A 15,640-nucleotide genomic window follows, 5' to 3' on the forward strand; every position below is an offset into this window, starting at 1 on the left:
CATTTAAATTACTTCCCACCATATTTCCCTATAAACCCACTACCCGCAACAGAACACATTTATCTATTTACGAATTTATTACAATTATTTACCAGTTAACTGAAATTAATGACCAATTAATTAAAATTAATGACCAATTAATTAAAATTAAGTTATAATTCCTACTAATTAATTAAACATAATTAAATTACTTCCCATCCTATTCCCCTATAAACCCATAACCCGCTACAGAACATATATATCAATTAATCAATTAATTAAAATGAAATACCAATTAATTAAATTTATTTACAAATTATTTAAAATTATTTAATAATAACTACTATTCCCCTATAAACCCACAACCCACTACAGAACATATTTATCAATTAATCAATTAATTAAAATGAATTACCAATTACTTAAATGTAATTACCAATTATTTAAAATTATTTAATATTAACTACTAATTATTAATTAATTTAACCTAATTATATTACTTCCCACCCTATTTCCCTATAAACCCATAACCCACTACAGAACATATTTATCAATTAATTAATTAATTAAAATTAATTTTCAATTAATTAAAAATAATTACGAATTAATTACAATATATTAATAAATCCTACTAATTAATATTCAATTTAACGTAATTAAATTACTTCCCACCCTATTCCCCTATAAACCCACAACCCGCTCCGGTACTAAAACATATAATTTGCTCATAAATACATTTATTAATATATAAAATTAATACACATATAATATTAATTATTTTAAATACTTAAGTAAAACATATAACACATACATAATAAAAAACAAAACAATAATACAAATATCGATATTAGTGTCATCGAAATTAGTGACATTGATATATATGCTATCGATATTACTAACTTCAATATTACTTACATCGATATAAAGAATTTCGATATTACTTACCTTAGGGTCGATATTCTGTCCAACGATATTCTTGACATCGATATTCTGCACCTTCGAAATTTCATTTTTAAAATTTTTTTTTTAAACAATTCTTTATTGAGCAATTTTTTAACAGAGCCCCACCCTTCCCATGTACCCACCCCATTTCCCCCCCCCCCCCCCCCCCCTCCGGCCACATTTGACAGGTAGTTGAGAAAAGAGAGAGAAGAAAAAAAAAAAAATGAAGAAAAGAAAAAAAAAAAATTAAAGAAAAAAGAAAAAAAGGGAAGGGAGGTCGGAATACACTTCATTACAACTTAGTCAGAAATCAACGGAAGATTAACTCATGATAAAGTCACATTAGTTTCACTTATTAGATGTTATACTTTACAATTTACAATTCAGTGTATTCCATCCATTGTATCAGAGGATTCCATATTTCGAGGCCTTTCTTTTTCCTTCTGACCCCCTTCCTCCTATAAATTGCTATTTCTAGGTTATATGTAGCTAAAAATCTTGACCGCCATTGATGAAAGGTTGGAGGATTCGGATCCAGCCTGCTGGATGCCAAACATATCCTGAAAACCGCCATAGAGATAAAGATCAGTCCCTGTATTTCTTTTGGTCTGTGGTTTTCATCGATGCCGAGTATCATTTCGGCTATTGAGATTTCTATTCTTGTGTTCCAAATTCCGGACAGAAAATTTGAGATTTCACGTCTAATGAGTCTTAGTGAGTCGCATGTAGCAAATATATGAATTATATCGGCTTCGTGTAATGCACATCTTGGACATTGAGTACCTTTACCGGTGCCCCATTTAGCTATTTTGTGTGGAGTGTAATATAGTTGAAAATAAGTTTTATAATATTGTGCTTGTAGTTTTGGTGAGATTAGTATCGTTTGTGAAAGCTGATATGCCTGTTGGACTGAACCTTCGTTTATGTGTAATTTATTTTGCCAATTGCAGATATGTTTATCCAAATCGTCCTGTAATGAAGAAACTAGATTGCTATATATTTCCCCTATTTTGACTGTGGTGTTCCGGGTAACTGTCTCAATTGCCTGGATTTTGTAAAACTCTACATTACCACCACCTTTTTTCATGAGAAAATCTCTAATTTGAAGGTATTTAAAAAAATCTCTATATTCTAGGCCAAACTCACACTTCAATTCTTCGAACGATTTGAAGCCAGTTGTCGAAAAAAAGGCCCCACATTGGGTAATCCCAAAGTTAGCCCATCTTTGCATATAGGAATCCGAAAATATTTCTGGTAGATTGCTATTTTGACAGAGACTAGTGTAGAAGGAGTACCGACCGATACCTAGAAGTTTACATATATTTTTCCATGCATTCTAAATGCCTGCGAGTGTTTTAAAACGGACTTTTTTAAAGTGGTTATCATCATGTTAATCGCCACAAATGCTCGCCTGTCTCCGAGCCTAGGATGAGTTCTTGGGGAGTTGGAACCCCACCTTCTTGTATCGGATGCCTATTTGGGGTCAACAAGGTTTTACAATACTTCAATAGTGTAGCCCACCAATAAATCTTGAGATTAGGGACAGAGAGGCCTTCTCTATCTCTTGCAAGCGAAATAAACTTGTAGTCTCTGCATGATCTTTTATATCCCCAAATGAATCCAGAAAAAATGCTCTCTATTTCTCTAAAGATTTGCAGTTCGAAATTTAGGCAGATGGTTCTGAAAAGGTATAGAAATTTTGGTAAATAAATCATTTTGATAACGTTACATCTGCCAATTAGGGTGAGGTGTAAATTATGTAGTTTACTGAGATTTTTCTTGGTTTGTTTCAAAAGTGGGTCCATATTAATTTTTACTAATTGGTCTAGGTTGGAAGTGATGTTAACACCCAGATATACGGCATTTCCAACTATTCTTTCATCTGTGTAATTAGTGTTTTTATTGATGATTATTTGTGTTTTTACTTTATTTAATTTGTACCCAGAGATTTCTCCAAAGCTTTTAGCTTCTTCTTCCATAATTTTGATAGCTACACTGGGATTACTTGTGGTAATCGCGATGTCATCAGCGTATGCCAGAGTTTTGGTGTTTCCATTCCGAGTTTCGATAGGTAATATGCTCTGATTGTTCTCCAGTTTGCGGATGAAGGGGTCGATAAATATCGCAAACAGTAGGGGAGAACACGGGCAGCCCTGTCTAGTCCCTCTGGTCACCTCGATCTTGCCCGACATTCCGCCATTGATCATGACCACGGCTTCTGGGTTGTGATATAGACTACGAATGGCGGTTATAAATTGATCACCAATCCCACTCTTTGACATAGCTATCCAGAGATATTGCCAGGAGACCCTATCGAATGCCTTTTCGGCGTCCAAAAGTATGAGCGCCATAGGGTCTCCTGCCACTTCTGCCACGTCAAAGAGTGTGATTACCCTTTGTACATGATCAGTCGTGGATCTGCCAGGCACGAAACCGTGTTGTTGGGCTGAGATTATCTTATGAATAATTGGGGACAATCGGGTAGCTAATAATTTAGAGTAGATTTTCGAGTCGGAATTAATTAATGTAATCGGGTGATAGGATCCCAGCTCGGTTGGATCTTTGTTTTTCTTAGGGAAAACAACGATTTTGGCCCATGCCCATGAATTTGGTGGCTTCCCCCCCAGAAATACTTGGGTTTTCAAATCAGTTATTATTCCTTTAAGCGGTTTGTGGAATTTGACGTAAAATTCCACCGGTATACCATCAATACCTGCTGCTTTCCCTGGGGACAGACTGTCCAAGGATAATAGGATTTCGATCCACTGAGGTTCTATAGCTAGATTCTCTTGATCCGTTTGGGGTAGTTGGACCATTGTAGCCTGATCTAGATATTCCCTGATTAGTTCTTCATCCTTATTGGTTTCTTTAAATAGATTTTGGTAATAAGTCCAAAATTCTAATCTAATCTCTTCTGGGTCATGTCTAAGAGAGTTATTCTGATCTCTGATCTCTTTGATTATGTTTGCGGTGTTTTGTTGCCTAGTGCGGAGAGTATTTTTAGATTGGCCATGTGTGTTTCTTTGTTTTTTCCTTCCTTTTGCGCTGTGTATGCTTGAGTGTTACTATAGTGTTACTCCTGTTTGTGATTAGGACTATTTTATTGCCTATGTGCCGGGTTGTCCACCCTCCCCAGCTCCCCCCCCTCCTCTCCCTCTCCTCCCCTCCCTCCCCTGGAGCCCCCCTTTCAAACACAATATTTTGGTAGGTCGATATTTAATACTCGATATTTTGACTGTGTACCGCCTGTGTCTATGCCCTGCAGTTGCTATTGTGGATAGTTCTTGCAATTAGGGAAGTTGGAGTGAAATTTGACAAACTTCCACGGGCCAGTGCAGGGAGCTGGGTGACCTATTCGATCAGGGTAAGCCTCAGATGTTTCGGTAGCTGATGGATGAATATGGGATTGGTGTTAGTAACTTTCTTGCATATAACTCCTTGTCAGCGGTTTTGAAACATATATTGGGGGCAGCTGAGCCCAGTAGTTATACTCTGTTGCAGTACATGATATCATATGGGAATGAGAGTCAAGCTGTGTCGTTTCTGCATGGGGCCTTGGCTTCACACTTATCACACAAATGTATAGATGTCAGGGACAAATGGTTGACCAACTTGAGATTATTCTTTACGAGAAGCCATGGGGCACTGCCATTGAGTTTGTTAAAAAGGTATCCAGTAACATTAGACTGAAATTCCCTCACTACAACTTCCTTCAGCAAACTTACATCACACTGAAGCGTATAGGGGCCATGTACCCTGGTGTATCATTGCTCTGCCAAGGTGTGGACAGCTGGACACACATTTCTATCATGTGGTATGGGGGTGTGAGATTATAGTACAGGCATATCTAGAGGTGGGAAGGGCACTGGGCATGGAACCACAATTGAGTCTGTTGGGCCTAATGTCTAGGACAAAAAAGAACAAATATGAGTGTTACTTTGTGGATATGGTGCTCATATTGTTCAAACGGTGGGTGGCAATGTTGTGGAAATGAGCTGTGGCACTACTGGTCAATTGTTGGCTGCACAGCCCATGGAAGTGAGTGTGCTCAAAAGTAGATGCAACTAACTCCCAGTGCAGGCAGAAAGGAAGACTCCTTGTGGGGTTCTATTGAAGTGTTTACATTGCAAAAGTGGAAACCAACTCAGATGATCAGCCCCTCTAAAGAGGTTATGGCAAGGGTGCCCCCCTGTTTGCTCTGTTAGGTAAAGGTTTACTAGGTCTGTCAATTTAGTTATTTCTTTTAGGAGCTCCAGCTTTTTTAGTCACTGTACTACTGTTCTGCCTTTGTCCGCTAATGTGTTTCTGATGTGAACTCTTGTGTGTCTTTGCACTGCTTTAATTGCTTTTGCTTTCCCATGTGATAGTGCATGGAAGGCATCGCAAACTACATGCAGTGGAAAATGCTATTTTTGGTTCTGAATGAAGTACTCTTTTATTTGAGTAAGTAATTCTTCAACAACTACTCTATGTGTAAGGATATTAGAGTTTAATCTTCATATATCCCCCCTGCTGCAGATTAATTCGTGTGTAAAGTCCCACAGGGTCAGAGTGAGATCTGAGATGGCAAGGAGGCCTATTTCAATTTGTATATTGGCTGTGGAGTCTGACCCCAATATTTGATTGACTAAAGAGTATTCCCTGTTAGAGTGTGAGAAGAAGGTGAACTCCTTGTTGCTAGGGTGATATTCTCTCCAGATATCCCTTAACCTCATGCATGTGTGGGTTTATCTTAATTTTGTGGCTATTCCTCCTTCTATATATCTGTCTGGTGGCAATCAATCACTTACTGGGTAGTAAACCACATTGAAGCACCCAAAAATAGATCAACTGCCCCATCCTTCTAGTGAGTGAGCAAGTATCCTTAAATATGTGTCCTGTGTTTATGGTGTATGTAACAATAGATGTATCATTTTTCTTCCCTGCAAAAATCCTTTAAGAATTGTGTATCTACCCTTAATGTTGTCTACCTCAAAGCCTATTATATCAAATGAGAGTATCTTATTGGTTGGTACAAATTCCCCATTGACATTTTCCTCTTTGTCTGAAGCAGTGTAATGCTCTGTGGGTGATTAAACTGTTCTCTTTTTGTAGGAAATCTGTCTTTTCTGCTTGTTCATCACAGAATTTTTGCTTTTTGTTGAACCCTAAATTTTTACTGTCTTTAGAACTCTGTGCCCTTTACCCCTGTTAACCAGTAGTACAGTGCCTGTGCTCCACCTTTAAATATGGTCGCATTGGCATACCTCTAACTATTGTATTTAACTTGCCTCCTCTAAGTCTCTAGTATGAGGAAAAAAATGTACTTAGGGCCTGGAAGTTAAATGCCACTACTGAACTGCAACACCTATGGTGCCAGTGCAAGCATGCACAGTGACCTGTCAAAAGAAACCCTTTTGATAGGGAAAACCTTGTTTCAATATTAGTAAGCCACTCATGTGTGAGCCTTGTTTCCCACAAAGGAGGGGGCATCAAATTTAAAGGGGGACATGTACACAATTTATGTTACCATGTCCCTAAGGTGACAAGACCCTTAAATATATTTTCACTGGGGTAGGCCTAGCTTCCCTATGTAGACAAACACATTAAAATACTAATACTGTATCTCAGGAATGGGACACTCTAGAAAAAATATGAAACAGCTATTTTAATAGTTATTAGAAATGTAACTTTTAAGTCAAATGTTTTATACATATTATGGAAAAGTATCTTTTAGAAAGTTATGGTAAAGAAAACAAGAATTTTTACAAAACACTGTATATAGCATACGCAGCACATCAACAATATACAAGGAGCCAGGAATCAGACTAGTATTGTATATATAATTTATTCATCCCATACAAAAATATATATATTGTTTTATAAAATTGCCTTTTTCAATAAAAGAACTGTATATATATTCTTTGTTGTATATAAACCAGAACAATGGTACATACAGTAATGTAGTTGTAAGCACCCACAAGTACGGTTAATCAATACATGTTAGAAATATAATGTATGTATGTATGTGTGTATGTAACTGAGCTTATAAAGCGCCTGGTTACACTAACCAGTGTGTCCCCGCGCTAGAGCATCAGCCCACCACAGCCTCCTGTGTCATCCTATCACCCATTTTCTAAAGCAGACCTTTATTACCTACCCCCTTGGGAATAGGTGGGTTTTCAGATCTTTACGAAAGGGCAGCTCTGAGGTTTCCAACCGGAGCTTAAGGGGTAATCCTTTCCATAGTTGGGCTGATCATGGGGACCTTCACCTGGCCCGCCCGCAGGATCTTAATTGCCGGGTCAGATTGTACGGGGTTAGCAGATTCAGAAGATAACGGGGCCCTTTCCCCTGTATGATCCGGTGACTGACACATAGGGCTTTGAACTGCACTCTTTCTTTGACTGGCAGCCAGTGTAGTGTCTCCTGGGCTTTCTTGGAGGGAGCTCTCTTAGACAGCATCAACACCAGACAGGCTGCCGCATTCTGAATGCGCTGAAGCCTCTGGATGCACCTCACATGTGCCCCCAAATAGAGGGCATTTCCATAGTCCAGCCTCGAAGTAACCAAGGCATGGGCTAAGGATTTCCTAGCTGTTGTAGGTAATAGGTCCAGGGACTTTCTGAGGCCTCGTAGAATGCCAAAACAGGTGCCTGCAGTACGTCTAGTGTGGTACTCGAGTGAGAGTCTAGAGTCAATCCATAACCCCAGGTTCCTAACTTGTTCACTGGGTGAGGGTAGAGAGCCAAGCGTCTGAGGCCACCACGCTGAAGTCCAGACTGACGGTGCCTTCCCAACAATCAGCACCTCAGTTATATCACTGTTTAATCTGAGACAGTTGCTGGCCATCCAGACCTCCAGTTCTTGTAAACAGGAGATGAAATTACTGGCTGCACTCTCAGCTGGCTGTGCCAAGGCCACAACCAGCTGAGTGTCATCTGCGTATGACACAACCTCCACCCACAATGTTTATCGGTAATCTCAGCCACAGGTGCCACATAAAGATTAAAAAGGGTCGGGCTGAGGCTGGACCCTTGAGGGACCCCTTGTTTCAGGCTTATGGATTTTGACCTATAGGGTCCCTGTGCTACTTGGAAACTACGGTCATGGAGAAAGGAATCCAGCCATTCCAATGCCTTACCAGCCACTCCTCCCCTTTTTAGACACTGCAACAAGGTGTGTTGCGCTACAGTGTCAAATGCGGCACTTAAGTCAAGTAAAATTAGTGCCGCCATTTGACCCTCATCCACGTGTCTGTGACGAGTCTCCGTGGAGAACAGCAGAGCTGACTCCATCGAATGGAATGCGCGGAAGCCAGATTGCGTGGGATGGTGCAGCATATGAGTGTCAATATGGGCAGTCAGTTGTTGATTGACCACCTTCTCTGCAATCTTGGCGAAGTAGGGTAGCAGCGAAATGGGGCGCAAGTTATTTAACTGCTCCATACTGACATTCAGCTTTTTTTTCAAAGGGAGCACCACGGCCTCATTCCAAGTTTTCGTCACTCTGCCTGAACTGGAGGAGAGTTCTAGCAGATGACTGATAAATGGTGCTAAGGTCTCATTGCGCCCTCTTAGAACTTTAGCAGGCGCAGGATCTTTGGGTGAGCCTGATTTAATACTAATCGCTATCTTGCTCAACATATCCCAAGCTGGGACCCTAAATGTTATCAGACAATCTGTCTCAGTTATGCCACTGGGTGTCTCATGTATTGCCTGCCCATCCCTGGCTTCCACAGGGAAGGTTGAATAGATACTCGCCACCTTCTTAGCAAAAAACTCTGCCACCTGATTACAGGATACGACAGATCCTGTCACCAGTGCCTCTATGCTAGATAACGAGAATATATCTTTATCTGAGCTGTCCGCCTTTTCTATCCTCTCAGTGTAGTAGGATGGCCGTGTTTTCCTAATTAGGGCATGATATTCCTTAAGGCTGGCTTTATATTCAGTTTCATGTATTAGCAGATAGCCTCTTCTCCAGCGTCTCTCAAGGTGCTTACATGCTGTCTTCGCCTCCCTCAACCAACTCCACTCCAAACCATGGGGCAGATTTCAAGAGTCTCTCTTGCACCTTTGCTAGACCAGGGTGCCGTGCTTTCCAGAGCCCCTAAAATGTGCCTATCTAGAGCCACAGGCTGATTCTATCTCCAGCCCACCCGGAGGTCCTCCGCGCACCAGGGCCGTATGAAAATTCTCAAAAGAGAAGCCTGCCCATCTCCTCTGTCTCCCCTTGACTCCCACCTTCACCTGTATTTTATCTGCTGGATCAGGAGATGGTTGGACCATATGACAGGTACTGGGGGTTCAATTTCTACAGTCTCCCAATTAGCAAAAATTGGGTCCAGGAAATGGCCCAACTGATGCGTAGGGAGCTCAGATTTTAACAGCATCTGCATAGTTGCTAACTCTTGACGGAGCTTCTGGGCCACAACATTGGAGACGTCATCCAGATGCAGATTTAGATCCCCCAACAAAAGTAGCTTCTCATATCTGAGGGCAGGCTGCATTAAACTATGAATAAGACTTGCCCCAAATTGCGTTGCGACACCCCGGGGTCTATAAACTAAAAAACCCTTAATGACATAGGTATTAGAGACCGTGACAGAGAAAAAGCCTGCCTCACTGTCAGCAATATGAACCGGTTCTAAAATGTACTGTATATTGTGTTTGTAGATTATGGCGATACCCCCTCCCCTCCCTGTGGACCTGTCCATTCTACAAAGTCCAAAACCACGGGGAAGGGCCTCTAAGATTTCCAGGGCCGACTCCTCATCAAGCCATGTCTCTGTAAGGAAGAGTATTTCCACCTGACTATCCACCAGATAGTCATGTATCTCAACTATGTGCTTCCTAAGAGATCTATAATTGATCAGGGCACAGCTCAGTAACTGCACAAAGTCCCTGATCCTTAAATGGGGATTAACCATAAAGGGACAATGCCTGCATCTCATGTTCTTCTCGAACTTCTCTAGGTTCATACTGTGTTTGCAGTAGTCCTCCACCCTGGCACATAGAGCTAATAGTTCCTTTTGAGCATACTGCTTTCCTACCTCAAAACCAGCAGGGGTTCTGGCCCCGGGCCCTGGCCGGCCGCTGACGGTCGCAGATTAAGCATGGGCGAATTTTGCGAATCTCGCGTTCGCGAATTTTGCGGATTTGCGAACTCGCAATCCGCAAAATCCGCGAATTCTCGCGAATTTGCGGATTTTTTTTTTTTTGGTGTTCGCGCGGGTTTCTGCCAGTTCGCGAGGGTTTTGTACAATTTCGCAAAACGCGAACTTACCTGTCGGGTCGCAAGTTTCGCGAACTTGTTGTTTCTACGTGTCCAGCCTGTTTGGGACACTCTTCTTCATCACTGCCACTCTCTGTCACCACTGCCACTCTCTGACTACTCATGCCACCCTCTGGCCCACCCATGCCACCCTCTGTTTCATCACAGCACCCTCTGGTTGTCCAGTCAGTGTACATTATTGTGGCAAAGCAAGCACACCTTCCCTGCCTCAAGTGACCTGAATTAATTTGGGGCTGATTAATGTGTCACAGAATATTTTTTTAGCTGGCACCTGCTTCCTTAGTGCTTCCTGATTAGTGATCTTTTGCACTTGCTAAGTGCTTTCATTGTTGCAAAATTAGTTACAACACCTGCCCTGCCCCAACTGACAATAATGAATTAGGGGCTGATTAATGGATTTGAACTTCCAGCCTGGCTCCTGCTTGTCTCCCTTAGCTGTAATTCAGGACCTTTGTGGCATATGTGTAACTATTCTGAGGTTCAGAGCAGGGTCACATAATAGTTGCAACTGGCAACTGAACTCTGGAGGGGCCCCTCAGGAAGCACTACAGGAAATGGCTACTAATGATGAGCCTGAACTTTTGAACCTGGTAAGTAGTTTCAGTTTTGCTAAGATCGTATTTCTGCAATTTTGCGCTTATTCGCGGGGCGCGAAGTTGTACTGGGAAGCCGCGAACTCACGCGAACAGTGCGAGCAAGCCATAAAATCCGCTGCTCGCGGATTTGCGGATTTTGCGGGAGATTCGCGAATCTCGCGGATTGCGAATTTACCGAAAATCCGCAAAATCCGCGAGCGAAACGGATTTTCCGCCCATGCTTATCGCAGATGGGCTTGCCTTTGGCGCGCCGGTGGCTCACCCGCTGTGTGGTCGCTGGGGCATGTGAACTTTATGCCGGATCTCGCCTGCGACTAGAGTGCTAACCGCAGTAGGCGGAAGTGCCTGTCTCTCCCTACCCCACCCTCCGCGCACGGTACTAGCTACTGCATCGAACTAGGGCTGGAAGGACATAGCACCGAGCTCAGGCTTCCGCGTTAGGGTGAGTATTCACTCTACCCCCCTAATCCTTTCCCAGCGTCCCGAGCAATTTCCAGGCTCCTCCACCCCAAGTCAAAATGCAGAGCAAAATGCTTTAAATGCTTTAAAATAAAATGGTAAAAGTAATGGCACTGGGAACCTGTGTGGCCGTACAACGATTCGGGAGGACACTGCCACCGCCCTCCTTCTTCGCAGCGCTGCCACCAGCCCAAGCGACCTTTATGCCGGATCACGCCTGCAACTAGAGCGCTAACTGCAGTAGGTGGAAGTGCCTGGCTCTCCCTACCCCGCTCTCCGCGCAACGGTACTAGCTACCACATCGCACCAGGGCGGGAAGGACACAGCACCGAGCTCAGGCCTCCAAGTTAGGGTGAGTATTCACTGTACCCCCTAATCCTTTTTCATCGTCCCGAGCAATTTCCAGGCTCCTCCACCCCAAGTTAAAATGCAGAGAAAAATGCTTTAAATGCTTTAAAACAAAATGGTAAAAGTAATGGCACTGGGAACATATGTGGCCATACAACGATTCGGGAGGACACTGCCACCGCCCTCCTTCTTCGAAGTGCCGTCGCCAGCCCAAGCGACCTTTATGCCGGATCTCGCCTGCGACTAGAGCACTAACTGCAGTAGGCAGAAGTGCCTGGCTCTCCCTACCCTGCCCTCCGTGCAACGGTACTAGCTACCGCGTCGGACCAGGGCGGGAAGGACACAGCACCGAGCTCAGGCCTCCGCGTTAGGGTGAGTATTCACTGTACCCCCTAATCCTTTCCCAGCGTCCCAAGATATTTCCAGGCTCCTCAACCCCAAGTTAAAATGCAGAGAAAAGTGCTTTAAGTGCTTTAAAATAAAATGGTAAAATTGATAGCACTGGGAAGCTGTGTGGCCGTACAACGATTCGGGAGGACACTGTCACCGCCCTTCTTCTTCGCAGTGCCGCCCCCAGCCCAAGTGACCTTTATGCCGGATCTCTCCTGCGACTAGAGCTCTAACAGCAGTAGGCGGAAATGCCTGCCTCTCCCTACCCTGCCCTCCGCGCAGCGGTACTAGCTACCTCGTCTGACCAGGGCGGGAAGGACACAGCACCGAGCTCAGACCCCCGCGTTAGGGTGAGTATTCACTGTACCCCCCTAATCTTTCCCCAGCGTCCCGAGCAATTTCCAGGCTCCTCCACCCCAAGGTAAAATGCAGAGAAAAATGCTTTAAATGCTTTAAAATAAAATGGTAAAAGTAATGGCACTTGGAACCCGTGTGGCTGTACAACGATTCGGGAGGACACTGCCACCGCCCTCCTTTTGCACAAACAAAGGAAAAATACACATAGTAGATCACAAAGCACTAAAAACAACAACCACAATAATCAGAAAAACAATGTAAAGCACTGGCCAAAACAATTTTTACATTACAGACAATGAAACAAATCACAATACAAAGGAGTAACTGCTCAATTGTGTAGATATTGTTGACATTATAGAATGTTAACTCAAACTGGCAGAAAATCGCAGACGTGAGTTTTGGTAGTTGGCGGTGTATGATAGCAACCTTCATCAGAGCACTGTCTGTGCAAATAACTCCTAGGCCATCTATATTACTTAGGATCATATATAACTGAGCACTAAAAAGGGGGGGGGGTGGTGCTTACAATCTTCACAATCCCTAGTCTGAAAACAAACAACAATAATTAGATATATTCATTGGAACTATAATAAAAAAAGGAGGAGCCAGCACCCATAATGAGTGTGATATGACGCAAGCCATCACCAAAAGAAAAGGAGCACCCATCTCTATCCGGTGAGTAACATTCATACCGTATAGGTCAGGCTGTATCCTGGTTCAAAAGAAGTCATAATACAAGCTGTTTATGCCTTTAGTGATATGGCAGAAAGTATGGAGTATAGTCAGAGTATAAAATTAGATGTACAAAAATACCTACTGTGGAAAGGATATACAGTAGGTATCAAGTAACAGCGGTAAGCCGCAGTCACAGGAATCATATAACACCCACTGTTGGTATCCGGGTCATGGGAGGAGACGAGGGTGGGAAGGAAAATAATGGATTCCCACCTAAATTCTAATACTGCTGAGAGGGACTCAAAAGTAAAATTAAATGAATACGCGGATAGATGATGAGAAATACCAGAAAAGTCAGAAAAGCTAGATACATAATGGCTGATCTACCTATATCCCTACAGAAATTGATTCAAATAATGTCTCGTTAAGTCGGCCAGATTCGATGAACCATAGAAATGATGGCCTTAAGCGTGCACTATTTCCCTTGGGAGACAAGGTATTTGAGACATACAAGCATGTTAGGAACAGAAAAAATATAAAGACAGGATGTAATGAGTAAGACAGACAAGAGGTATGAACCCTACTCTGAGAACGGAATCGAGCTGAGGACATAGAGTGCTTACCTTGCAAACAAAATGGGACGAAACCCGCATCTCCTCCCGGCAGCGTTCCTGCCCGTGAAACGATCAAAGCATAAAGCGTGTTTAAATAGGCAGGAATAGTGCGCAAATGCACATCTATGATCGTCAGCTGTGTTGATGCGGCCAGTACTAGAAGGCTGAAATGATAACGCTCTTGATGGAGGTGGGAAAGTAGCAACCATGAGGGAATTCTCAGTAAGTTTCTCAGACTAATACAGGTCAGCGACCATTTAAAAACCGGGGCAAATGAAGTGTGGTCGACTCAATGAAGCACACGGGCTAGATCTCCAAGACAATCTAACAACATCGCCATTCTGGATACGGCAATAAAATAATATGGTCTGATATAATAACAAGAATAAAGTAAGATCTCATATAGATGGAAAGAGGTTAACCAGTTGGAATAGCAGAGGAGTTAACTGCAGCCAAATTAGAATTGGTAGGTGATAAAACTCAATGTGTTTAGAGAAACAGTATGGGGAAGAATTAGAAGAGTGCCCTTCTGCCTAATAAGAGCATGAAAGTTTGGCTTGCTATTAAATACTCATGCTGGGCCATATACACTAAGTTTGAACGTGCACAAAAAGGGGAACTGCCCTCCTTATAATGAAAGAATCGGCAAAACAGGCTAACAATAGAAAAGTAACAACCTGAGGCGGAAAGCCGGGAGCAGAAGCGAAATTGATTTGTTTGTGTTTTCTTAAAACTTACTTGCATTTTAAAACTTGTCTGCCATTCTTTAAGCACCTCGCACTTTCAGGGCACGGTAGAGCGGACCTAGCGCTCACGTGACCCCTTGCACCGGCTGCCATCGCCGCTGGCCACGCCCACCTTGAGGCCACGCCCCCTTCCCGCTCTTGTGGCCTCCTATAACAATGTGCAACTTCAGAACGCGCAGCGGACGTGCGCAGCGGGCGCGCCGTCTGCGCGCTGAAGGCGCGCCTAAGGCAAGCCCGTCTGCGCCCGTCCGCGGCCGGACGGGGCTAGGGGCACGACTCCATGCCAAAATTACATCATACTCTTCTGAGGAGCTTACCACCCTCCAAGGCCACTGGCCACTCTCAGAAACCGTCCGTAGGCACATCACCTCTTTAAGGCTTGTCCCCCCTCCCACTCCAACATCGCCGCCTTCCCGGTCGGCCTCCCCGCCACGTTGCCTTTCCCCACCTGATCCCTCCCTCCCTATTCCGTCATTATCTGTCCTTTTACTCAACACCAGGTCAGCGGTCAAGCACCATCACGAGCTGTTTGTCTTACTCGATACTGAGAAGCCTGACTTACTGCTCTTGACCGAGACCTGGTTCTGTGATTCTTCCCTCCCCGTCCTCTTGGCTACCCTCCCCCCTCCTACGTTGCCTCACGTGCCGATCGCCCGGCGGGCAGGGTTGGCGGTGGTGTGGCGTTAATCGCTCGATCTGAACTGAACTTCCAAACCCTTCCCTCTCCCCCCATCCCCCCCACTGAGTTCCTTGTAATCCGCTCCCTCTTCTTCTCCCCCCCTATTACTTGCCTTCTAATGTATCGCCCACCCCAGTCTTCGTCTCTGTTCTTACCGGCATTTCAAGACCTGCTGGCCAACTTGGTGGTCAACTACGCTTCGGTCTTGGTGCTAGGGGATTTTAACTATTGGCCCTCGGACCCCTCTGAGTGCACTGCTTCGAAAGAGTTCACAGAATCCCTTCTTTCTCTGAAATTTGTCCCGCACATAACTGTCCCCACTCATTCTCACGGCCACATACTTGACCAGGTCTGGTCCCTCAACCTTCCAGTTTCCTCGGTGACTGTATCTCCTTGCCCCTGGTCCGACCATGCCCTTATCTCTTTCTCCATCTCTCTCAACCCTGTATCCAAAGCCCCACACGCCAAAAATACCTGGGCACGGAATTGGAACAGAGTTGATTTTCCTTCCTTGTCCTCCCTGCTTCGGAACTCCACTCCGACCCTTTCTGGTCTCTCATCCGACTCCCAAGCCAACGC

The 15,640-nt window shown here is 43.8% G+C and overlaps 1 pseudogene; it reads left to right on the top strand.

Moving 5' to 3' along the window:
- The first annotated feature begins 4,520 nt into the window (after window positions 1-4,520).
- LOC147751419 (zinc finger protein 821-like) overlaps window positions 4,521-15,640 on the top strand; it is a 35,366-nt pseudogene continuing 24,246 nt past the window's right edge.

This window comes from Lissotriton vulgaris, chromosome 1_1 (genome assembly GCF_964263255.1).
Source record: "Lissotriton vulgaris chromosome 1_1, aLisVul1.2, whole genome shotgun sequence".
In the NCBI taxonomy this organism is placed as follows: Eukaryota; Metazoa; Chordata; class Amphibia; order Caudata; family Salamandridae; genus Lissotriton; species Lissotriton vulgaris.